Source organism: Mustela nivalis, assembly GCF_964662115.1.
Source record: "Mustela nivalis genome assembly, chromosome: 3".
Classification (NCBI taxonomy): Eukaryota; Metazoa; Chordata; class Mammalia; order Carnivora; family Mustelidae; genus Mustela; species Mustela nivalis.
This window is the reverse complement of record NC_139022.1, coordinates 167086547-167110797: the sequence shown is the minus strand read 5'-3', so window position 1 is coordinate 167110797 and position 24251 is coordinate 167086547. Positions and strand designations below refer to the sequence as shown.

General features: G+C 43.4%; 1 long non-coding RNA gene across 1 annotated transcript in view; it reads left to right on the top strand.

Annotated features, from left to right (window-relative positions):
- The first annotated feature begins 3247 nt into the window (after positions 1–3247).
- The window catches only part of LOC309861323, a 40398-nt gene continuing 19394 nt past the window's right edge, over positions 3248–24251 (top strand). The window contains exon 1 of the long non-coding RNA XR_014309870.1: positions 3248–3539. This is a non-coding gene — a long non-coding RNA (uncharacterized lncRNA). The remainder of the gene's footprint in view (positions 3540–24251) is intronic.

The following is a 24251-nucleotide window of genomic DNA, read 5'->3' as shown; positions in this document are numbered from 1 at the left end:
GGATTAGGGTCCTTATCAGAAGAGGAAGAGAGACCAGATTTTTTTTTTTCTCTCTCTCTCTCTGCCAAATAAGGACACAGCAAGAATGTGGCAGTCTACAAACCAGGCCAGCTGGGGCTCCTCAAACACAGATCGGCTGGTACGTTGATCTTGGACTTCCCAGTCGCCAGAAGTGAGAAATAAATGTCTGTTGTTTAAGCCACCTGGTCTCTGGTATTTTGTGAGGCCAGCCCGGGCTGACGAAGGCAACAAGCCTCGGCTAGAAGGGCTTGCAGACAATAGAACTGGCTGCCTGTCGTGTTCCCAGGCTGGTGACCCAGCATCTCCTCGTTGCTCCCATATACAAAATAAAGACAACTATAGGGATCTTCCAGGTGCCCGCACAGTGCTGAGCACATTGTCTGACAGATTGGGCAAGCTGAATAAACAGCGGTTTTCGGCAATAGCAGCTATCACCTGAAATCCCAAGTTCCATAAACAAGTGATTTTTTTTTTTTAAAGATTTTATTTATTTATTTGATAGACAGAGATCACAAGTAGGCAGAGAGGCAGGCAGAGAGAGAGAGAGGAGGAAGCAGACTCTCACTGAGCAGAGAGCCCGTTGCGGGGCTCGATCCCAGGACCCTGAGATCATGACCTGCAACAAGTGATTTCTTTTATAGAGAGGACCTGCCTTTCATTAAGCAGAGAGAGGATAAAAGGAAGACTTGGAGTCCTCTTTCCCTCTTTGCAGCCCCCAGAGGGACTGCTCCCCACCCCCCAGACCCATAAGCCAGTGATGTGTCAGGGACAGAGCCACTGAGCTGAATCCCCTTAAATGGGTCATTCACCCCTCATGCCATGGACCACATCTCATTTCTAACATGCCTGTTGATCACTGACCCTAAAAGCTATCTGACTAGAAGGGGGAAAACAAAAGGAGCCATAACTGAACAGCAAACCTGTGACATCTGGCTGGCTTAGAAGATAACGTCAGGGGGGAATAGGGCTTATAACATTTGCAGACAGGGGTGCAGACCCAGACCTGGCTTCCGCTGGCTGAGGTGTCCCTGGTGGGGGCACGGTGGGTGGCGTTTGCAAACATGACCTTGAGACCAGACAGGGAAAGTCCGCTTGCCAATCATGACTAACACGTGTAAAATTAAAAAGCCACGGTGGACCTGAATTCAATTCAAGGTTATGTAAAAAAATAACAACTCAAAAAAATACCAAGGATGGAATAACAGTTTCTAGGCTGGTTAGAAAAGGAGTATTGTGAACGAGACAAGAAACAAAACAAAACAAAATAAAACAAAACACCCCGATTAAGATTATTTTTCTCTGTTGGGAGATGTGATTTTAAAACAATGACCTTCACATCCTGCTTACATCAACTGTTAAAAATAACTTTTGGGGTTTTTGTTTTTAGTCTCTCCTGGGCATAGGCTACGAAACCAACCACCTTTGTACATAGAGCAACTTCTTTATAGGAAAGGGGAGGCTGGAATTTCAGAGCGTGGCCAAAAAAAAAAGCAGAAATGTGAGGGCCCTGCTCTGACCACCGACAACCTTGAAAATTCATCTTCCTAGGGTCATGTCTCCCTCCCACTCTTCCACGACTTCACAGTCCTGCCGGCTGCCCCCTGGGCCCTGGAGGGAGGCAGACAGGAGGGAGAAGCCTCCATTTGGGGGGCTGCCTTCTCTCCTCATTTGCTGTGTGATTCCAAGCGACTCTCCTATTTGCCAAGGCTGAAAACGGAATGATCGCTCCCCGCAGGAAGCTAAGGAACCAGACGTTGCCCTATAACTCCTGGAAGAAATTTCACCGAGGACCCAAGGCTGATGTTACCAGTCTTTCAGAAATCTCCTATTCATCCAAGCACCACTTCGAAAATTTTGATGTCTGTTGGGTTCGATGGATAACTCAGGCTTAGTTTTAAAACACTGGCTGCCGGGGCACCTGGGTGGCTCAGTGGGTTAAGCCGCTGCCTTCGGCTCAGGTCATGATCTCAGGGTCCTGGGATCGAGTCCCACATCGGGCTCTCTGCTCAGCGGGGGGCCTGCTTCCCTTCCTCTCTCTCTGCCTGCCTCTCTACCTACTTGTGATCTCTATCTGTCAAATAAATAAATAAAATCTTAAAAAAAATAAAAAATAAAAAAAATAAAACACTGGCTGCCAAGAGCTGGTTCAGGAGAAACACTTCTCAGGTGGTTCTCTGAGGGTGATCCCCAGATGGGCCCCATCAGGGGGACCTGGGAACTTGTTAGAGACGCACATTCTCAGGTCCCAGGTCCACTGTATCAGACACTCAGGGGCTCAGGGCCCAGGGACCTGTGTTGTAACTGCCATCCGGGGAATACGGGCACATGCTGACGGGTGTGTTTCATCCTTCCCACATTTCCAGCCAGTGCTGTTTTAATGAATCATTAGAAATTTGATGATGGGGGGGCCTGGGTGGCTCAGTGGGTTAAGCCTTTGCCTGGGCTTAGGTCATGATCCCAGCATCGAGCCCCGCATCGGGCTCTCTGCTCAGCGGGGAGCCCGCTTCCCCCTCTCTGCCTGCCTCTCTGCCTACTTGTGGTCTCTGTCAAATAAATAAGTAAAATCTTTAAAAAAAAAAAAAAAAGAAAAAAGAAAGAAAAAAGGATGAACAGTCCTCTGACCGACTTCTCTACCGAGTTTGAGTTTCAAGTGTGACTGCCCTGACTGGACCCCCGTGACGCGAGGGCGCTTTACCTTGACGGCGTCGTCAGCCATTGTCGCAGTAGCGCCTGGCGGACGTCCAGTTTCCCACAAAGACGTGAAGGCTCCCCTACAGGAGAACAAAGCGCCACCGGGCAGTCTGCAGACAGGCCGGGGCGCAGAGTATTTACAGTATTTCTTTCGGGGGTAGTAAATACGCCTGTCAGGACGAGAGGATGCCTTACGTACACGGCACTCGGGACCAGGGCGAGCTAAGTCGTGTGTCGAAACGCTCTTTCTCCGGGACCGCATAGTCGCTTCCACGTACGGGGCGTCTGTCACTGCGCCTGGCTGCTGGGGGCCCTGCCTTTCTGAGAAGAGATCACTGTTGTGCGCGAGAACCCGTGGAGCCACACTCCTGGTATTGGCCCTGGTGGGAGCGAGCACGTCCGCCCACGGTTGGAGCGAGCGCGCACAGCCATGGTGGGAGCGAGCACTTGGGGCCTACGTGGGAGTGAGTACGACGGACCCCCATGGGAGCGAGCACGCCTGCTGGGAGCGAGCACGTCCGGCTATGGCGGGAGCGAGCACGCCCGCCCATGGTTGGAGCGAGTGCGCACAGCCATGGTGGGAGCGAGCACTTGGGGCCTACGTAGCAGTGAGTACGTCGGACCCCGATGGGAGCGAGCACGTCTGGCCCTGCTGGGAGCGAGCACGTCCGCCCCTGGTGGGAGTGAGCATGTCTGGCCATGGTGGGGGCGAGTACGTACGCCGTGGAAACTGACAAGCTCTTCGCTTGAGAACTTGAACCGTTTTGAATTATTGAGAGCTGGTTTACCAGCAAGCCACTGGTTTCGGGAGACTATAGAGCTTCAAGGTAGGCCCTACTGACTGCGCTCATGTCTGGAATAGCAGTCTTTTGAAATCCTATTTATTTTAGGATCAAGACCCACTTTTATGCATGTCAGGGCCGTGGCCACACTGGGATTCAAAGCAAACCTGTTGGAGGATTTCCTTGTGCTTCTTGATCATCACTGTTCTTACTCTTGTGATGAGGCTTCTGCTAGACACCCAAACCCTTGTTGCTGGGGATCACCTAGGTGTCTGCGTGGCACTCCTCTTCCCTGTCCCCTGAAGGGCCAAGATGGTGGGCTTGGCCATTGGGGATAACTCCCTTCATCCTCCTTCACTCTTTTTCCTTGCAGTCTAGTCCCACAGCACTCAGAGGACTGGAGGTCTCAGTGAAAGGGTAATTTTCATTCATTTATACAGTTAATGCTTACTGTGCACCTACTGTGCTCCAGGCCCTTATGGGACTAACTCTAGAAACATGGCCTTGCTTAGTGTTTACAGAAGCCCCCAGAGGTAGGTACTACTTGTATTTCCATTTTCCAAGTGAGGGAGCTGAGGCTTAAAGAGGTAGGTAAAAGTCAAGATCATAGAGGATTTGAACTTGGTATGTCTGATTCTTGTCTTTCTCCGGCATAAAGCCCTAGTCGCAGACACTGAAGTCTACTTGGAATTAATCTTGTAGCCAGTTCTTTCTTCCTCTGGGCTGTGTTATCTCTCTGGAACCCTTTAGCTCATTGGGCAAACAGACATCTGGTGGGTCTGCTCTCGATGTGCTCACGTAGGTCTCAAGCCTGGGATTAGACTTACTTTAGGTTCCTGCTAAGACAGCCTCCTCTCTCCCCCAGCTAGTCAATCAGTGATTTATTCAGTGCTTGCTGTAGTGATTTTGCTTTAGAACCACCCATAGAGCTTTAAAAACATAGAGAACGCTTTGGGCTCTACCCTGAGATTTATACTTACTGATTAAGCTAGAAGGCCTGGGAATTCTTAAGCTTTTTCAGACAGTTGGATAATTAGAAAATACTTCCAATGTTACATACCTACAAATGCCAGACAAAATTTCTAAAACACATCCTTTTAAATGTGTGAACTGAGCTCTTAAGACAGTAAAATCCTCAGGGTGCCTAGGTGATGAAGTCGGTTAAGTGCCGGCTCTTGGTTTCTGCTGAGGTCATGATCTCAGGGTCCTGGGATGGAGCCTTGCATTGGACTCTGTTCAGTGGAGTCTGCTGGGATTTTCTCTCCCTCGTCTGTTGCCCCTCCCCCTGCCCTCCTCCACCTCCTGAAAAATAAATAAATCTTAAAAAAAAAAAAAAAAGGATAGTAAAATCTTCTGGAGCCGAAATCAAAGACAGATGAGCCTAGGAGCCAATTCTGGAGCCATGCTTGGTGACAGGGTGTTCTGAGAGGAACAGTGTAGCCAGCTAGCAATCAACCAGGGAACAATTAAAACATCACTCAATATTTGATGCACACAAAAGAATGTCACTGTTTAAACTGTTACTAAAATTCATCTGTGTTGTTGCCAGTTGTAGTTCATTCACTTCATGGCCGTGTAATATGCTATGGCAGGACTGGAGCCCCGTGTTCTGTTCATTCTCCTGGCATGGACACTTGGCACGTGTCAGGACTTTTACTCATGCAGTTATGAACAAGCACATGCATGTCTTCTGGCCTGCGTGTGCCAGATTTTCTCGAGGAATAGAAGATATTTAACATGGAACTTACGATTCTTATCCCCAGACTTCTTCTACTTACTGTCTTCCCCATGTCATTAGCTTCCTATTGCTGCTGTAACAAATTACCATAAACTGTGTAGCTTAGAATATTACAGATTTACTTACAGATTTACATTACAGAACATTACAGATTCCTATATTTTTTAGATTGAAAGTCCAACATGAGTCTCACCAGGCTAAAATCCAGGTGTTGGTAGGGCTATTATCCTTCTGGAGGCTCTAGAAGAGAATCCGTGTCCTTGCTTTTTCCAGCTCCTGGAGGCTGTCTGTACTTCTGGGCATATGGCCCCATCCCTCCATCTTCAGAGTCAGCACAGTTGGATGGAGTTTTTCTCAAGCTGCCATCTCTGGTTCTTCCTCTTCCACTTTTAAAGACCCGAGTATATTGGGTCCACCCACATAACCTAGGATAATCTCCCAATTTTAAAGTCATTAGCAACCTTAATTCTATCTAAATCCTGAATCCATTTTCTTTTGTCATATAACCCAACATATTCATAGGTTCAGGGATTAGGATATAGGCATCTTCTTTTTTTAAAATAATTTTTTTTATTGAAGTATAATTGATGTAATCTGTTAGTTTCAGGTGTATATCATAGTGATGCAACATTCTTATACATTATGAAATGATCCCCACAATAAGTTTAGTTATGATCTGTTACTATATAAAGTTACTGCACTATTGTGGACTACCTTCCCTATGCTGAACTTTACATCCTGTGACTTATTTGTTTTATAACTTGAAGTCTGTGTCTCTTAATCCCTTTCCCTGATTTCAGCCATCTCCCTAACCCCTCCCCGAGGACACAGACATCCTTGTGGGACTATTGTTCTGCCTACCACACCATTCTTGATGATTCTCGTGCATAATAAAACCAATCTATGAGTAGACCCTGTGGGCTCAGTTTTCAACACACATTGAAAATCCAGCCACTTCTTACCATGACACTGCTGTTCCTCCCCACTGCAGCCTGCCACCACTTTGGGGATTATTGCAGTGGTGTTGTGACAGGTGTCTGTCTCTCTGTTGTCCTGGTGGTCTCATTTCAATATATCAGCCATCATGATCCGCTTCAAATGTAAGTCCTATCTGTCACTCTTCACACAAAATTCTCCAGAGTCTTTTCATTTTCTCAGAACAAAGGTCAGATTCTCACAATGGCCCACAAAGCTCTCTGATTCATGTATTCCTGCCCACCTCCAATCTCTCTGTTAATCATCTACTGCTCCCTTCATTGCTCATTCCTTATCTTGTATTTACTTATAATTTGGTTATTATTGGTTATTATTTTCTGCCGCCTTCCTTCTAGAGAGCAAGTTCCATGAAGCTGGGGTTTTTTTGTCTGGGTTATTCCCAGATACCTGCTCAGGGCCTGGAACTCAGGATATATCCTAAGAAAGACTTTTAGTCCAAAGGGTTTACACCAGCGGCCTAGATAGAGATGAGGCTCTGGACCAGCAAAGGAGTGGAGAAGGAAATAAGGCACCTACATAAATCTGAGAACCTGAAAAAATTCCTTCCACAGCCAAAAGCAATGACAAGGGTTTTTTCCTGTCTTGGCCTGGGCAGTTTAGTGGTTGCCAGGGGCTGGGAGGAGCAGAGAATGGGAGTGACTGCTTAATGGGCACCAGACTTCCTTTTTGGGGTGATGAAAATGTTTTAGAACCAGATAGTGGTGACAGTTGCCCAACACTGAATGTACTCAATGCCATGGAATTGCACACTTTAAAATGGTTGGAATGCCAAAGTTCTGCATAAAATTTCTGCAATCTCCCAAGGAATTGTTAGCACAGGGCTATTGTCCTGTGGATTTGGGATTGAGTTTACGCTACCTGCATTGTCAAGGGACTCCCAAAGCCAATAAGTTAGCATAAGCAGTAGTCTTGGGCTGTGGATACCCCTTGAAACTCTGAGAAAAGCAAGTGCTTCTGGAACTTAGGAGGAAGAATGTTCCAGCAGCCCAGGCAGCACTGGATTTTCCCAGGCAAATCCCCACTGAACAGGAGCTCACTGTTGCAAATCCCACATCCCAAGGGATATTGGGGGCGAGGGTTGGAGTGGATTGGGGGGTTGGGGAGCACTCCCTGTGAACAAATGTCAGCAGGTGAAACCAATAGCAGAGTTAAATGGCCAAGAACTCTAGGTAATAGGATGTAGAGACCAGAGACTGTGTGCGAACTGATTAATGACCAAAATAAGCACAAAAATAAGAAACGTGGGGAAAAGACTAATATCCTATGTCAAGATCAGGCATGTCTGAAGAAGACTAAATTAGAATTTCTAGAAATCAAAGCAAAAGTCTTTAAAAATCTTAAAGGAGATCAAAAGAGCTATTTTAGCAGAGTTTCAGAAAGATGCTAGGATCTGAAAAATTTATTTGTGGCATTAACCCAGAATGTAATACAGAAAGACAAGGAGAGTTTAAGGAGCGCAGGGCATGATGGTCTATGTTATCTGAAATAGAATCTCAAGAAGAGATAAAAAGATGATAGGGAAGGGCCCCTGGGTGGCTCAGTGGGTTAAAGCCCCTGCCTTCGGCTCAGGCCATGATCCCAGGGTCCTGGGATCAAGCGCCACATCGGGCTCTCTGCTCAGCACTAAGCCTGCTTCCCTCCATCTCTCTCTCTCTGCCTGCCTCTCTGCCTACTCATGATCTCTGTCTGTCAAATAAATAAATAAAATCTTAAAGAAAAAAAAAAGAGGATAGGGAATAGTCCATCCATATTTAAGATAGAACAGGGCAATTTCCAGAACTGGATGAAAGACATCAGATTCGGGAAACACAGTGAGTCCTGAGCCAGGAAGTCTCCTGAGGTGTGATGTGCATGAAGGCAGATCTCCAGTCCTGGGGGATGCCCTGGGCAAACAGGGAACAGGATGGGGGCAGCCCACGGGGCATGGAACATCCCCAACTTTTCAGGGGGAAGCACAGTTTTTCTTCACAAAATTTTTCCTTTTATGGAGCACAAAGTTACAGATAGCATTCTAGAAACATAAAATTTCAGATATATGGAAGAAATAATTAGAAAACTGGCTTCATATCTTTCTCTTTATTACGTTGTTCGCCGACATAGAGTACATCATTAGTTTTGGTTGTACTGTTCAGTGACTTCTCGGTTACGTATCACACCCAGCGCTCATCACCACACAAGCCCTTCTTAACCCCCATTAGTCTGTTCCCCCTTCCCCTCCCCCTCCTCCCTTCTGTAACCCTCAGTTTGTTTCCTGGAGTTGAGAGTCTCATGGTTTGTCTCCCTCTCTGGTTTCTTCCCCTTCAGTTTTCCCTTCCCTTCCCAGGGGTCCTCCATGCTATTCCTTACGCTCCGCATGCCAGTGAAACCGTACGATAATGGACTTTCTCTGCTTGACTGACTTCACTCAGCAGAATCCCCTCCAGTTCCATCCATGTGAGTGCAAATGGCGGGTGTTCGTCCTTCCCGATGGCTGAGGAATGTTCCCTTGTATATATGGCTCAGATCTGCCTTATGCATTCATCTGTGGAAGGGCATCTTGGCTCCTTCCACAGTTTGGCTATTGTGGACATTGCTGTTATGGACATTGGGGGGCATGTGCCCCTTCTCTCCACTACATCTTTATCTTTCTACAGGGGGAGCAACACTGTTCATCAGAATTCGGGTTTATTGACCCCTTGCTCTTATTAGAAAGTATGTTATATTCTGAAAGAAATTACAAAAGCCGTGGAAGGCAACGTGCTTTAGGATAGGTATAATTATTGAGCAGTTGTGCACACATAGATGAATATAACTATAAAAAATAACTATACGTATGATATACGATGAAACACATCAGTGCTAATTGAAGGGGACAAGGCTACTGCTGACTGAAAGATCTGTTGAACCCCTTAATTTACAAATTCTTAACTGGAAAACAGATTTGGAAAAATCACAATGATCTGTTAATTTCAATGAAAGTAAGGGTTTTTTTTTTTCTTAAGATTTTATTATTTATTTGTCAGAGAAAGAGAGAGAGAGAGCACAAGGAGTGGGGAAGGCAAGGCAGAGGGAGAAGCAGTCTCCCTGTAGAGCAGGGAGCCCAATGCGGGGCTCCATCCCAGGACCCAGGGATCATGACCTGAGCTGAAGGCAGAGGCTTAATCCACTGAGCCACCCAGATGTCTTGAAAGTAAGGGTTTTTCATAGTATGTGTAGAAATGATCCTTGATAAGGGAAAAGTGGCAGGTTCAGGAAGGTGCAGCTTCTTCTCCCATCAAGAGGTGGGTCGGTGTTGCGTCTTCTGAATCTGGGCAGGCTCTGTGATTGCTGTAGCCAACAAAGCACTGAAAACGTGATATTGTGCCAGCGTTCCAGCCCAGGCTTCAAGAAGCTGGCAGTTTCCTCTTCCTGGCCCTCACAGTGCTTGCTCTTGGAGCCCTGAGCCGCCAGCGAGAAGTCTGGCTACTCGGCAGGAGCCACCATGTGGAAAGACCCAGGCAGTGGAGTGAAACCATTCAAACCTGTTCTGTGCCTGCTGAATCCCACCTAGTGACATGCATCAGTGCCATAAAGAACTGAAGAGTGTCCCAACCAAGATTTGCCCAAGTTCCTCTCTCTCCATGTACACACACACACACACACACACACGCACACACACGTGTATAATTCCTATATATGCTTGAACACAATGGAATTTTATTTCTGGATCATATAACAGTACAAGGAGCGAGTTTCTTCTTGGTAAGTGGCCCTCCACGTCGTGACTCAAAGAGCAATAAGATGGTGTTCGGCCACTTATTTTAGATGGTATATTACATTGCGACAGATAACTAAAACTTGGTCTTTGGGTCCTATGTCATTTCTTTCCATTCCCACTTCAGTTAGTATCATATTCTGGAATCCAGAAGCTGTTGTGGTAGACTCGTGAGAATTTGGATTTGGGCAAGAGGGAAGCAGGGATGAGGACTGTCTTCTCAATACCGTTCCATTTCTGGTGTGAGCCTTTCACAGATTCCCCTGTCTCAGTGTCTGTGTTGTCACTGGGGCCAGCTTCATGGGTGGGTGACCCGTGTGCTCACACAGAGCCCCACGCTCAGAAGGGTGTCATGCTTGGCTAGACACTCTGCAGTTGTCATCGTGGAGTTCTGAAATAATTTTGTCTTTGAACTTGTGTTTTATACATGAAATCTGAAGGAAGAGTGGAGGAGAAGAGATTGGGTAACCCCTATGTCCACAGCTGTTGTTCCCTGTCCTATTTGCGTATGCCTTACATGATACCCCCGGAGCATAGGTTTCTTGTGGACCCACAATATCTAGATGTCCACTGAGGCATAAAGCAAGTACGAGATACACACTTTATATCTGTGAATCAGTAAGTAGGGACCGGAACAAGTCTGAGAGGCCGTCCTTTCATTTGGAAACAGAATATGTTTTTGCTGCAGAAAGAAGCAGTAAAGTTCTAAGACACATGAATGACTCTGATGGGAATGAGGAGTTCTTTCTTGCTGTTCTGTGAGGAGGGAGAAGTTGAAATATAGGCTTTTCAAACTGGTGGTAGAGAAACATTTAGAAGTGTTGGTATTCCTAAGACCACAGGAACTCTCAGGCCGAGCTTGTTATCAGGCAGATGGTCTTGTAGTCAAGGCACCGACCGTGGCAAATCCTAGTAATGGTCAGCTTGCCGCTTTCTCTTTAACACTTAGTTCATTAGTTAGCTAATTCTGCAACTCCCTGTGAAAGCTAAACTCTTAGACACTAGAATTAAAGATGTACTCATATAGAAAAGGCAGTGTGTCATTTCTAATTCAAACCTGTTAGGATTAAGACTTACGATTTTGCATAAGTTGTCAGACTTCAGCACGGCGACTGGTTGGGCCGGGTCCTTCACAATATCAATTAGCAGTGACAGCAAATACACAGCCCTGCGAGAGAGATGCTCTGAGTTGTTAGAACGTATCTCGGTTCTCCGTGTTACACACTACGCTTTTTAGCTCCATCAAGACTGTTTGGAGCATTTCAGAAATATCTGGAGTGAAATAACTACACAGTGATTAAATATCATGCCAGTGGCATCAGTTGAGAGGCTGAACACAACAATCATGGCGAATCTTCTAGAAGAGGGGAGGCAGGTTCTTGTAACAGTTGCTTTGGAAGGATGTCCTTCCGCCTTCCTGGTCCCAGTAATGGTACTGCTGTCTTCAGCATCCAGTCTCTCAAAATAGAGAAAAGGTGGTCTCTCTCCCCCACCACACTGTGTTTCTTTAACTCTTTTACACCCCTACTCCAATCAACCCTCGTCCCACCCATTCTACCTCCTGAACATCTCCCTAGGAGAGTTTAATTGGAATAGACCACTAATGTGGTAAATCACTGCTTTTCATTCTTTTTATTTTTGCCAATGGAAAAACGTTAGGTGAAACAGAAGGATAAGTGACTTACTGAGACACATAATCAACATTCATCCAGGTTTAGAGTTGAAAATATAAAATTTCTGAAAGATCTAAAAATTAAGCATGGCAGCTTGTTTTCTCATTAACTGTCATGTCCTAGGCGTGTCGCCCAGGCTACGGCAGGATAACCAAGCGGCTCAGGAGCTGGGGTGTCTGGTTGAAATCCGTGGCTGCTTCCCTAATCCCTGGCTCCTCTGGTCCTTGCCTAGAGTCATCTAGCAATCTCCTAAGTGCTCTCTCCCTCCTCCCTGTGAGCGCCCCTCCATTCCATTGTAATTAGAGCGATCTATTTCAATTACACTTTAATCATTCCAGCTCTAAACACTTGGCTATGTTTGTATAGACGTGTGTGTGTGCATGTGTATTTTTAATTAACATCTATTGCTAAATCCACGAAGGATACAAAGACCAGTGGCTGAGCAAAAGCAGTCTTGCCCTCAAGGAGCTTCCAAATTGAAGAGTGGACTTAAATAATTTATTCGAATGATGACTATTAAAAAAAGAGTCTCACTAGCTGTTTTATTGACCCTCGAAGAACAATGCAGAACAAAGCCGAACAGAAGTTCCTATTTGCTGAAGTCAACGCTGTCCACAATAGCGTGACCTCACTTGCAGTTCATGTTATCGACATGCGCTCCAAGTTTTGTTTTCAAAAGCTTTTGTTTTCTTGTGGCAACTTGCGCAACAATGCTACCCGAAACAGGGCAGCTCAGAAGGTGTGGGAAAACCTAACACTGTTTATCAGATCTAAAACCCACAGATGAAAACTGTGATTTAAGTTTAGTGGTTACTGGCTCAAGGGGACGCAGATGTTAAGCTTCATGCACCTGTGGAAATAGTATTGGCCCTTCCTCCGAAGAAGCTTTTTCATGTAGAAAGTGCTGGAATCTTTTTTCCTAGGACATGAAAAGTCCTGTCACCATTTGATATTGGATGATAACACTGCTGATATTACTGTCAGGATGTGAGAGTTACACTAGAAATACCAAGAAAGTACAATTTTCTTTTTTTTTTCCTGAAGAGAAAGGAACGATAATGGCATGATTTGTGGGTGTTTTTCCCCAGGATGCCTGTGTGGTTATCAAGCTTTACTATATGCTGTTGTGTTTATAAACTAAAGTCAATTATTTTACAACAGTGCAAACAACTTGTATTTTTCCTTAAACTCACTGGGAGTTTCGCAACTTATGCTGACATACTTTGGATTTCTGAAATTTCGTAAAACTGTGAATGAATGAATTTTACTTTGGGGTCAAATAGATGTTTTTTTCCTCCTACATTGAGCATTTAAGGCAAAGCACAGAATTGAGCAATGTATTTAACTGAGATAGATAACTAATGTGAATTCCAACAATTTTTCTGAAATAATAATTCTTTTAAGTGGGGTGATAAATACTCAGGGGACAAAGCTAGAGAGCTTAAAGATTTAGTGCGTTATTAAAAGTTCAAGATTGAATATATAGAAAATCTGAAAGATTTGAAAACCAAATATGAAGACCTTTTTCCCTCCTTTTGTGTTTTTCTGGACATGCTGCGGTAAGAGAAAGGCAGTGGCTCTGACGTTCACACCCTGAGGATCGGGGCAAATCATTTCTTTCTTTTGTCTCAGTTTGCTGGTCTGTACAATGGGGGGGTGGTAGCAGCCGTTACCTCCTTGAGTTGTAAGGAGGATAAAGCCTGATTACACAGGCAAAGCACGCTGAATAGAACTTGGCAGAACTTGGCTCATGGCGAGCTGCTCTATAAATGTGAGATACCTTAATTTTGTATTCTGTCTAATGGGACTTAGCCACAGGCTTTTGCAGAACACTGCGGAGTTTTGCCTTGGCACCACGTGAACCTAGATGAAATCAGAGCAGGAGCAATAAGGATGGTGAGGGAAGGCTAGCTTAAGAACAGATGGCAGTCACTGGGGGGCAGGCATCTTTTTGATTTTTAAACAGAGCCGAGATGTAAATTAGGTCATTCTCGGCTTCCCCAATCTCTACTCCCCCCCCCAACCCAGCCTCCCCAAGAAACCCAGCCACAGAAATGCTTCTGTGGCCCCTTTCTGTTGTTTCATGCCATGAAAGCCAAGATAGGAAAGCTTAGTGTAAACCACCTAAACATGCTTCAGAGGAATTTTAATGAAATTGAGAACTACTTAGGTATATCTTCTTATTTTGTTTGACAGAAGCAGATTGCAATTTTTTCAAAACAGGCTTTCATGAGGAACTTTTCATATATATTCAAGGTGATGAGATGTTATCTGGGTAAATCTATGCAAAACCTGTGGAACTACACTCACGTCTGGAAGCAAAGCCCTCTGGATACCCTCACCTTTATTTGAAGGAATGTTCCGGGTGCTCGCAGATGTCACCTCCAGCCTTCCTGCTGCTTCCGCCTCAGCGTTAACTGGAGAAGAGCTTCCTCTTTTGCAACCAGGACAAGCGGACATGTAGCATCTGGGGAACAGCTGCTGCTTAGAAGAGTGTCGTAGGTCAGTGGTCACCTAAGTGTCACCAAGTTTCATTTCCATTCTCTCGTCTTATCCTTTGAGTGTAGCTGAATGACCAGGGCCACCTCATTGTGGCAGGTGGAGTTCAATCAGGAAACGGGGCTTATCCCCACGTTGGTGGTGATTCCTGCTCTGAAAGAACTTTCTGGCATTTTCTGATGTGAGAAACATTTCTGTGAAAAATTCTCTTCAGTTCCACACATGACCCAAGTCCTTCCTAGTGTCATCCGCCTGAAATCCGGTACTCACCTGTCTGCTCCTTGCATAAAATCCTGGAACTTTGTGTGTCTTCTAGAATTCTAGGTCCCTGTCAACCTGCAGGAACATTAAATTAGAAGTTCCTATATAGCCAGGGGATATAAAACACTTAAAAATAGAAGAATGTTGTTGATGATGTTAAAGATAATATAGGTAAAAATAATGTTGGTAATATTAAAATGTTATGGGTCTCTTTAAATACTTGGATAAAAAGAAATAACTCATTTGAGCAGGGTAAGGTAAAGTTTTAAATGAAATATTTAAATATTCATCTCTACAGCAAGTGTGTCCAGAAATAGGTGGCCCCCCCCATAGAAAAATGTAACAAAAAAGAAAGCTTCTATCAGCAGTTCTGAAATAGTTAAGTGAAATGGTGGGCAGAAAAAGCTAGAGAAATGGATAAACTGTATTAAAGTGATGCCATTAATGATGCTACATTAAAATGATACCATTGGATTTTATTTGTCAGCCATTGAGTAGGGTTAGTTTCGTTCAATGAAATGTCGCAGAATTCTGTCGCTAAACCTGGGTAGGGGCAGGGGAAGAGTAAGTTTTCACCGAAGTATTGGTGATAGAGTCGCGTCTCACCTTGACAAAGTAGGCTGTCCCCACGTTGAGCCAGAGGAAAGCTACCGTAATGAAAGCATACAAGTAACAAATATGGTGAAAATTTTGAGGGTCATCCAGTGGATTTTGCCAATCTCCAGACAACCTCACCTGTCACTCTGAGTCTCCCTTTGTCCCATAAACGTACCATAGTACGGTCCAGCAAGAGACATGAGATAAAAAGTCTTGACTGGGCTGATCTAGATCAGCACTGCCAGCGGCCTGGAGTCCCCCAAGGGAGAAAAAAGGAAACAAACAAACAACAACAACAACAACAAACCCAGGACTTGCCAAACTGGTTGTTTGGTCACTTTGATTTGAATGGAAGAAGCAAATGTGAAAGAGAGAGGAGAAAATTGAAGGTTGTGCTTCCTGAATTTCAACCTCAGGAGGAGGGTGTACCTGAATGACAAAAGGAAATCCAAATAGGGAGGTGATTCTAGGCAACTTCCCGAGGTGGGGGTGGGGGGGGCAGCATGGAATACGAGTAGCTACCCTCCGGATTGCAGATTCCTTCCATGTGAAGAAAAGTGTAAATTTGAGAAAAGACCACACCAAGAACCATGATACACCGACTGTGCTTTTATTAGGAGTTCCAAGAGAGGTTTACAAGCAGCCAGGAGCTGTCTTCTCTGCTTTGTTTGGAAACAGAAAAACCCCGATCCCCTGCCTGAAAGTCAGGCCAGGTGTCACAATTCACGGTTATGGAGGAAGCAGATGGGGAAGGGGGAAGCTCCTTCCCTGAAGTCTGTTTCTCTCCACTTTCTAAGCTGCATTGGAAAAGCATTTTTCAAAAATACGAAAACTGGCACCAACCAAACGCGGCATTTGGGGTTTAGGGAGGAGCGCTCTGAAGCGTCGTGGGTGTGATTGGAAAACACTCAGGGAACACTTTCCTGGAGATAATCCCTTACTGGCCTGAGCCCCAGCTCTGGCAGCTTCTGGGAATTCCCCTAACAATGGCACATGACTTTTTGGCCCAGATAGGTCTTGAACTTCATCCTAGACCAAGTTTCATTTGCGTTTGCTCATCTTATCTTTTCAGTTGAGCTGAATGACCAACATATTCTCTAATAAATTCTTGGGTACACATTTGTTAAAAATCCCGAGTTTCTAGAGACTGCCTTTCCTACTGATTCTTACTGAAAATGCCAGTTATTGCCTCTCCTCCTTTTCCCCCAGAAGCTTGAGGCTCTGCCCAGTGGCATGGTATCAAGAACAAAAAGAGCCTTGTTGGCTCCTAGGCCAGTGTTCGCAATTATTTCCCATACTTTTGCCTTCTTGACTACTTGCATCAATGATTAAGAATATTTTTATGACTGGTAACATCTTTCACTTACTATTAGAAATCTACAGTTTTCACATGGCCGCCTTTCTAGGCACTGTTTGTAGGGGAGAGGACTCCGCATTCATTTACTCATTCAACCAGTGTTAAGCCTATATCATGTGCTGGGTAATATTCTAGGTGCTGAAGAGACAGTAGTGATCAAAACAGGCCTCTGCCTTCATAGAATTTACATTACAGTGCAAGGAGACACACCACAAACAAGGTAGATAGGAAAATGTATGGTACGTTAGAAGTGATTGTACGGGAAGAAAAAACTTTTCCTCCAGGTTCAGTGCCTGCTGTCTGTGAATTAGGCTGGCAGAAGACAGATTAGCAGGAGAAAATGACTAGAAATTGTACTATTTTTTTTTTTTAAGACTTTACTTGTTTGAAATGAGAGAGCGCACAAGCAGGGGGAGGGGCAGAGGGACAGGCAGATGTAGACTCCCCCGCTGAGCAGGGAGCCTGCCTTGGGGCTTGATCCCAGGACCCTGGGATCATGACCTGAGCCAAAGGCAGATACTTAACTAAGTCACCTAGGCATCCCTTTATTAAGATTTTTAATTTTACATGCATGGGGGCTTTACAGAAAAGAAATGAAAACTCTAAAGTGGTTGGGTTCAAGGTCTTATATGCCATTTTGACAAAAGGCTATATACATGGTGGAGAAGTGATGAAGAACAAAGGAAAGAGGGTTTGGGCTTTTAGAAACCATCAGTTGTGGGCAGGTGAACAAGAAGTACAGGGGGCTAGCTAATGGTAGAGAAGGGTTATTTGCTAAGATTTGTTTATGCAGATTAATTTTGTGTCTCTGGTGATTAGGATTGTTCTCTTCCTGGTAGAGGAAAGGCAGATTTGTGCCCTCCTTTCTGACAGGTGGGGGAGGCCACAGAGCTCTTTTTGTGTTTGCTTGGTCTCAGTTGCTTTCAGCTCAAGATAATCCTAATTAGTAATTATACTAATTATCCTTAATTATCTTATTATTATGCTCAAATGGCATATTTTGGGGTGGCGTTTTCTTGTATTTTTTTGAAGGTTTATTTATGTGAGAGAGAGAGCGAGCGTGAGCATGCACGAGTGGAGTGAGGGGGAGAGAATCCTCCAGCAGACCCCACCCCCACGCTTCCAGCAGAGCCCAATATGAGGCTCAGTCCCAGGACTCTGAGATCACAACCTGAGCCGAAGTCAAGAGGTGGAAACTTAATAGCTGAACGACCCAGGTGGTTTGCAGATTTGGATAGAGTGCTCAGAGAAGTCCCACGGAACAGAATGACATGAACTTTTGAGTAAAGACCTTAAAGGAGGAGAGTGAGCCAGGAGGATAGTGGGGGAGAGCATGGCAGGCGGAAGGGACAGTAGAAGCAAGGAGAGAAGGCAGGGGAGTGCCAGACACTGTCAAGGCCAAGTGCACACAAAGAGGAGAGTGAGGGTGAGAGAGAATTAGGAGGAAGACAGAGAAGGGACAGGCCGGGAGGAACGTCCAGATGAAGTACAGGTCAGGAGATGAGGTGAGAAGCTGTTGGATGGTTTTGACTAGAGGGAGATGGGTTCTGGCTTACGTTTAACAAGGTCATGCTGACTTCAGGGTGGAAAATATGTTGTGGGGTGGTGGGGCTGGGGGCTTGAAACCCTAGGAGGACAAGTGCAGATATACAGGTAAAAAGTGGTGGTGGCTTTGAGCAGAGAGGCGACGTGGGGGAGGGGTGGCCATCAGATTCTATAAATTTTGGCAGAGTTGACAGGATTTATTGGCTGATTAGATGTGGGGTGTGGGGGAAAGGCCAGGGATGATGCCAGAGCTTTCGCCCCTTCGACTGACTGTGAGATGGAGTTACCCTTGTAGGATAGGAAAAATAATCTACCCCTCTACCCTCCTGAGTTCTTGGCTGAGCCTTCTCTGTGGTAAAAGGCAGATGAGCAAGAGGAAAAAACACACCAAGTTTATTTACACATATACCTCGTGGATACACGGCAGAAATGGAGCAAAAATGAGTAAGTCAAAGAGATGGTTTTAAATTTCAGGTCTAAATACCATTTTTATTTGGGAAGTTTGGGGTGTAGCCCTCTTAGCATGGTAGTGAATGATCTTTGGGAAAGAGGAAGGGGTCCTTAGAAGCAAGATTGGAGGTAGGACAGTTCGTGACTGAGTTTGCTGGGTGTGGTGTCTCCTACTCTCCCCATCTCCTCTCCATTGATGAAACTCTCAGGAAGGGATCCGTGACAACTGAATTCCTTTTGGAGGACCTGTTTTTAGGCAGATAAGGGGGTTCAGAGAAAGCTTTTCCCTGTTTTTGGTGTTTTCAGGTATTTACAGCTCAAAATGATCAGTATGTCAAAGCAGCAGACTTTGGAGTGGGAGGTCCTGACCTCTTTTGGTCATATTTGGGGCGCCTTACTCTATTGCCCTTCACCATTTACTGCGTTGATGGAGAAGACTCAGAGGAGTTGGTGGTTGGAGGAGGGGAAATAGTTATCAGAAGTTGTCTACATTGGTACGTATCCCACTAGAAATACCAAAAAAATGTTGTTGGGTGTGTGGGTTGAAAGTTCAGAGAAATCTGAGCTGGAGATATTTTTTGGAACATATAAATGTATCAGTGATACTTAAAGCCATGAGACAAGCTGATCTTACCAAGAAAGGGAATGTAGTCTTTGAATTAGAAGATATGGATCCAGATTCCAGCTCAATGTTTGGGGATCTATAACCAAGCTCTCTTCTTTACTTTTCATTAACATATAATATATTATTTGCCCCAGGGGTACAGGTCTGTGAATCATCAAGCTTATACATGTCACAGCACTCACCTTAGTACATACCCTCCCTAATGTCCATCACCCACCCACCTTATCCCTCTCCCCCACCCCCCAGCAACCCTGCGTTTGATTCCTGAGATTAAGAGGCTGTTATGATTTGTCTCCCTCCTGATCATATCTTATTCATTTTTTCCTTCCCTATCCCCCACAACTCCCCACCCTGCCTCTCAAGTTCCTCATATCAGAGAGCTCATATGATAATTGCCTTTCTCTGATTGACTTATTTTGCTTAACATAATATCCTCTAGTTCCATCCATGCCATTGCCAATGGCAAGATTTTGAGTTTTTTGATAACTGCATAGTATTCCATTGTATATATATACCACATTTTCTTTATCCATTCATCTGTTGATGGACATCTAGGCTCTTTCCATAGTTTGGCTATTGTGTACAATGCTTCTATAAATATTCGGGTGCATGTACCCCTACAGATCACTAAATTTGTATCTTTAGGGTGAATAACCAGTAGGGCAATTGCTGGGTCTTAGGGTAGCTCTTTTTTTCAACTTCTTGAGGAACCTCTCTACTGTTTTCCAGAGTGGCTGTACCACCTTGCATTCCCACCAATAGTGTAGGAGGGTTCCCCTTTCTTGGCATCCTGGCCCACATCTGTTTTTTCTTGACTTGTTAATTTTAGCCATTCTAACTGGTGTGAGGTGGTATCTCACTGTGGTTTTGATTTGTATTTCCCTGATGCTGAGTGATGTTGAGCACTTTTTCATGTGTCTTTTGGCCATCTGGAAGTCTTCTTTGTAGAAACGTCTGTTCATGTCTTCTGCCCATTTCTTGATTGGATTATTTGTTCTTTGGGTATTGAGTTTGGTAAGTTCTTTATAGGTTTTGGATGCTAGCCCTTTATCTGATATGCCATTTACAAATATCCTCTCCCATTCTGTCAATTGTCTTTTGTTTTGTTGACTCTTTCCTTTGTTGTGCAAAAGCTTTTGATCTTGAAGTCCCAATAGTTCATTTTTGTCCTTGCTTCCCTTGCCTTTGGCAATGTTTCTAGGAAGAAGTTGCTGTGGCTGAGGTCAAAGAGGTTGCTGTCTGTGTTCTCCTCAAGGATTTTGATGGATTCCTGTCTCACATTGAGGCCTTTCATTCATTTTGAGTCTATTTTTGTGTGTGGTGTAGGGAAATTATCCAGTTTCATTCTTCTGCATGTGGCTGTCCAATTTTCCCAATACCATTTGCTGAAGAGACTGTCTTTTTTCCATTGTATACTCTTTCCTGCTTTGTTGAAGATTAGTTGACCATAGAGTTGAGGGTCCATTTCTGGGATCTCTATTCTGTTCCATTGATCTGTGTGTCTGTTTTTGTGCCAGTACCATACTGTCTTGATGATTACAACTTTGTAATAGAGCTTGAAGTCCAGAATTGTGATGCCACCAGCTTTGGTTTTCTTTTTCAACATTCCTCTGGCTATTTGGGGTCTTGTCTGATTCTATACAAATTTTAAGATTGTTTGTTCCAGCTCTGTGAAAAAAGTTGCACTAAATTTGTAGATCGCTCTAGGTAGCATACACATTTTCACAATATTTGTTCTTCCAGTCCTTGAGAATGGAGCATTTTTCCATTTCTTTGTGGCTTCCTCAATTTCTTTCCTGAGTGTTCTATAGTTTTCTGAGTACAAATCCTTTGCTCTTTGATTAGGTTTATTCCCAGGTATCTTACGGTTTTGGGTGCAGTTGTAAATGGGATCAACATTTAATTTCTCTTTCTTCTGTCATGCTCTTGGTGTATAGAAATGCAACTGATTTCCGTGCATTGATTTTATATTCTGACACTTAACTGAATTCCTGTATAAGTTTTAGCAGTTTTGGAGTGGAGTCTTTTGGGTTTTCCACGTAAAGTATCATATCATCTGCAAAGAGTGAGAGTTTGACTTCTTTGCAGATTCGGATGCCTTTTATTGTTTTTTGTTGTCTGATTGCTGAGGCTGAGACTTCTAGTACTATGTTGAACACCAGTGGTGAGAGTGGACATCCCTGCTGTGTTCCTGACCTTAGGGGAAAGGCTCTCAATTTTTCCCCACTGAGAATAGTATTTGCTGTGGGTTTTTCATAGATAGCTTTGATGATATTGAGGTATGTACCCTCTGTCCCTACACTGTGAAGGGTTTTGATCAAGAAAGGATGCTATACTTTGTCAAATGCTTTTTTAGCACCTATTGAGAGTATCATATGGTTCTCGTTCTTTCTTTTATTAATGTATTGTATCACATTGATTGATTGGCTGATGTTGAACCAACCTTGCAGCCCAGGAATGAATCCCACTTGGTCTTGGTGAATAATCCTTTTAATGTACTGTTGGATCCTATTGGGTAGTATTTTGGTGAGAATTTTTGCATCCATGATTATCAATGAGATTGGTGTGTAATTTTCCTCTTTGTTGGGGTCTTTGTCTGGTTTTGATCAAGGTAATGCTGGTCTCATATAAAATGAGTTTGGAAGTTTTCCTTCCATTTGTATTTTTTGGAACAGTTTCAGGAGAATAGGTATTAATTCCTTCATTAAATGTTTGGTAGAATTCCCCTGGGAAGCAGTCTGGTCCTGGGCTCTTGTTTTTGGGGAGATTTTTGATGACTGCTTCAGTCTCCTTACTGGTTATGGGTCTGTTCAGGTTTTCTATTTCTTCCTGGTTCAGTTTTGCTAATTTATATGTCTCTAAGAATGCATCCATTCCTTCCAGATTGTCAAATTTGCTGGCATATAATTGCTCATAATACTTTTCTTATAATTGTTTGTATTTCTTTGGTGTTGGTTGTGATCTCTCCTCTTTCATTCATGATTTTATTAATTTGGGTTCTTTCTCTTTTCTTTTTCATAAGTCTGGCCAGGGGTTTATCGATCTTATTAATTCTTTCAAAGAACCAGTTCCTACTTTCGTTGATTTGTTCTACTGTTCTTTTGGTTTCTGTTTCATTGATTTCTGCTCTGATCTTTATGATTTCTCTTCTCCTACTGGGCTTAGGCTTTCTTTGCTGTTTTTTTGCCAGCTCCTTTAGGTGTAGGGTTAGGTTGTGTACTTGAGACTTTTCTTGTTTCTTGAGAACGGCTTGTATAGCTATATACTTTCCTCTTAGTACCGCCTTTGCTGCATCCTAAAGATTTTGAACAGTTGTGTTTTCACTTCTATTTTTTTCCATGAATTTTTAAAATTCTTCTTTAATTTCCTTGTTGACTATTCATTCGTTAGTAGAGTGCTCTTTAGCCTCCGTGTATTTGAGTTCCTTCCAACTTTCCTCTTGTGATTGAGTTCTAGTTTCAAAGCATTGCAGTCTGAAAATATGCAGGGAATGATTCTAGTCTTTCGGTACTGGTTGAGACCTGATTTGTAACCCAGGATGTGATCTGTTCTGGAGAATATTCCATGGGCACTAGAGAAGAATGTTATTCTGTTGCTTTGGGATGGAATGTTTTGAATATATCCATGAAGTCCATCTGGTTCAGTGTGTCATTTAAAGCCTTTATTTCCTTGTTGATCTTTTGCTTAGATGATCTGTTCATATATATGAGGGAGGTGTTAAAGTCCCCTACTGTTATTTTATTATTTTTGATGTGTTTCTTTGATTTTGTTATTAATTGGTTTATATAATTTGCTGCTCCCATGTTAGGGGCATAGATATTTAAAATTGTTAGACCTTTTTTTTGGACAGATCCTTTAAGTATGATATAGTGTCCTTCCTCATCTCTTATTATAGTCTTTGGCTTAAAATCTAATTTATCTGATATAAGGGTTCCCACCACAGCTTTCTTTTGATGTCCATTAGCATGGTAAACTGTTTTCCACCCCGTCACTTTAAATCTGGAGGTGTCTTTGGGTCTAAAATGAGTTTCTTGCAGAGAGCATATTAATGGGTCTTGTTTTTTATCCATTCTGATACCCTGTGTCTTTTGATTGGGGAATTTAGACCATTTACCTTCAGGTAGCTATTGAAAGATATGAATTTAGTGCCAGTGTATTGCCTGTAAGGTGACTGTTATTGTATATTGTCTCTGCCTTTCTGGTCTGTTACTTTTAGGCTCTCTCTTTGCTTAGAGAACCCCTTTCAGTATTTCCTGTAGGGCTGGTTTGGTGTTTGTAAGTTCTTTTATTATTTGTTTCTGGAAGGTGTTTTTCTTTTCTTTCTTTTTTTTTTTTTAATCTTTTATTTTCAGACAGTCTAGCTGGATATAGGATCTTGGCTGCATATTTTTCTCATTTAGTGCTCTGAATACATCATGCCAGTTCTTTCTGGCCTCCCAGATCTCTGTGGATATATCTGCTGCCAATCTAATATTTCTACTGTTGTATGTTATAGACCTTTTGCCCTGAGCTGCTTTCAGGATTTTCTCTTTGTCACTGAGACTTGTAACTTTTACTATTAGATGATGGGGTGATTAGATGATGGGGTATCGGCCTATTTTTCTTTTTTTTTTTTTTTTTAATTTTGAATGGGTTCTCTGTGCCTCCTGGATTTTGATGCTTGTTCCCTTTGCCAAATTAGGAAAATTCTCCATCATAATTTATTCCAATATACCTTCTGTCCTCCTCTCTCTTTCTTCTTTTTCTGGGATCCCAATTATTCTAATATTGTTTCATCTTATGGTATTACTTATATCTTGAATTCTCCCCTCATGGTCCATTAGTTGTCTTTTTTTTTCTCAGCTTCTTTATTTTCCATCAGGTGTTCCATATCACTAATTCTCTCTTCATAATTCTTCATAATTCACCAATTCATAACTCTTCATAATTCACTAATTCTCTCTCATTTATCCTAGTAGTAATAGCCTCCATTTTTATTGCACCTCATTAATAGCTTTTTTCTTATTGCAACTTGGTTAGATTTTAGTTCTTTTATTTCTCCAGAAAGGGATTCTCTAGTATCTGCCATGCTTTTTTCGAGCCCAGCTAGCACCTTGATAATCGTATTCTGAACTCTGGTTCTGACATATTACCGATGTCTATATAGATTAGGTCCTAGCCATCAGTACTGCCTCTTTTTCTTTCTTTTTTTTTTTGTGGTGAGTTTTTTTGCCTTGTCATTTTATCCAGATAAGAATAGATGAATGAGAGAATAAAATACTAAAAGGGTAGAAATGACCCCAG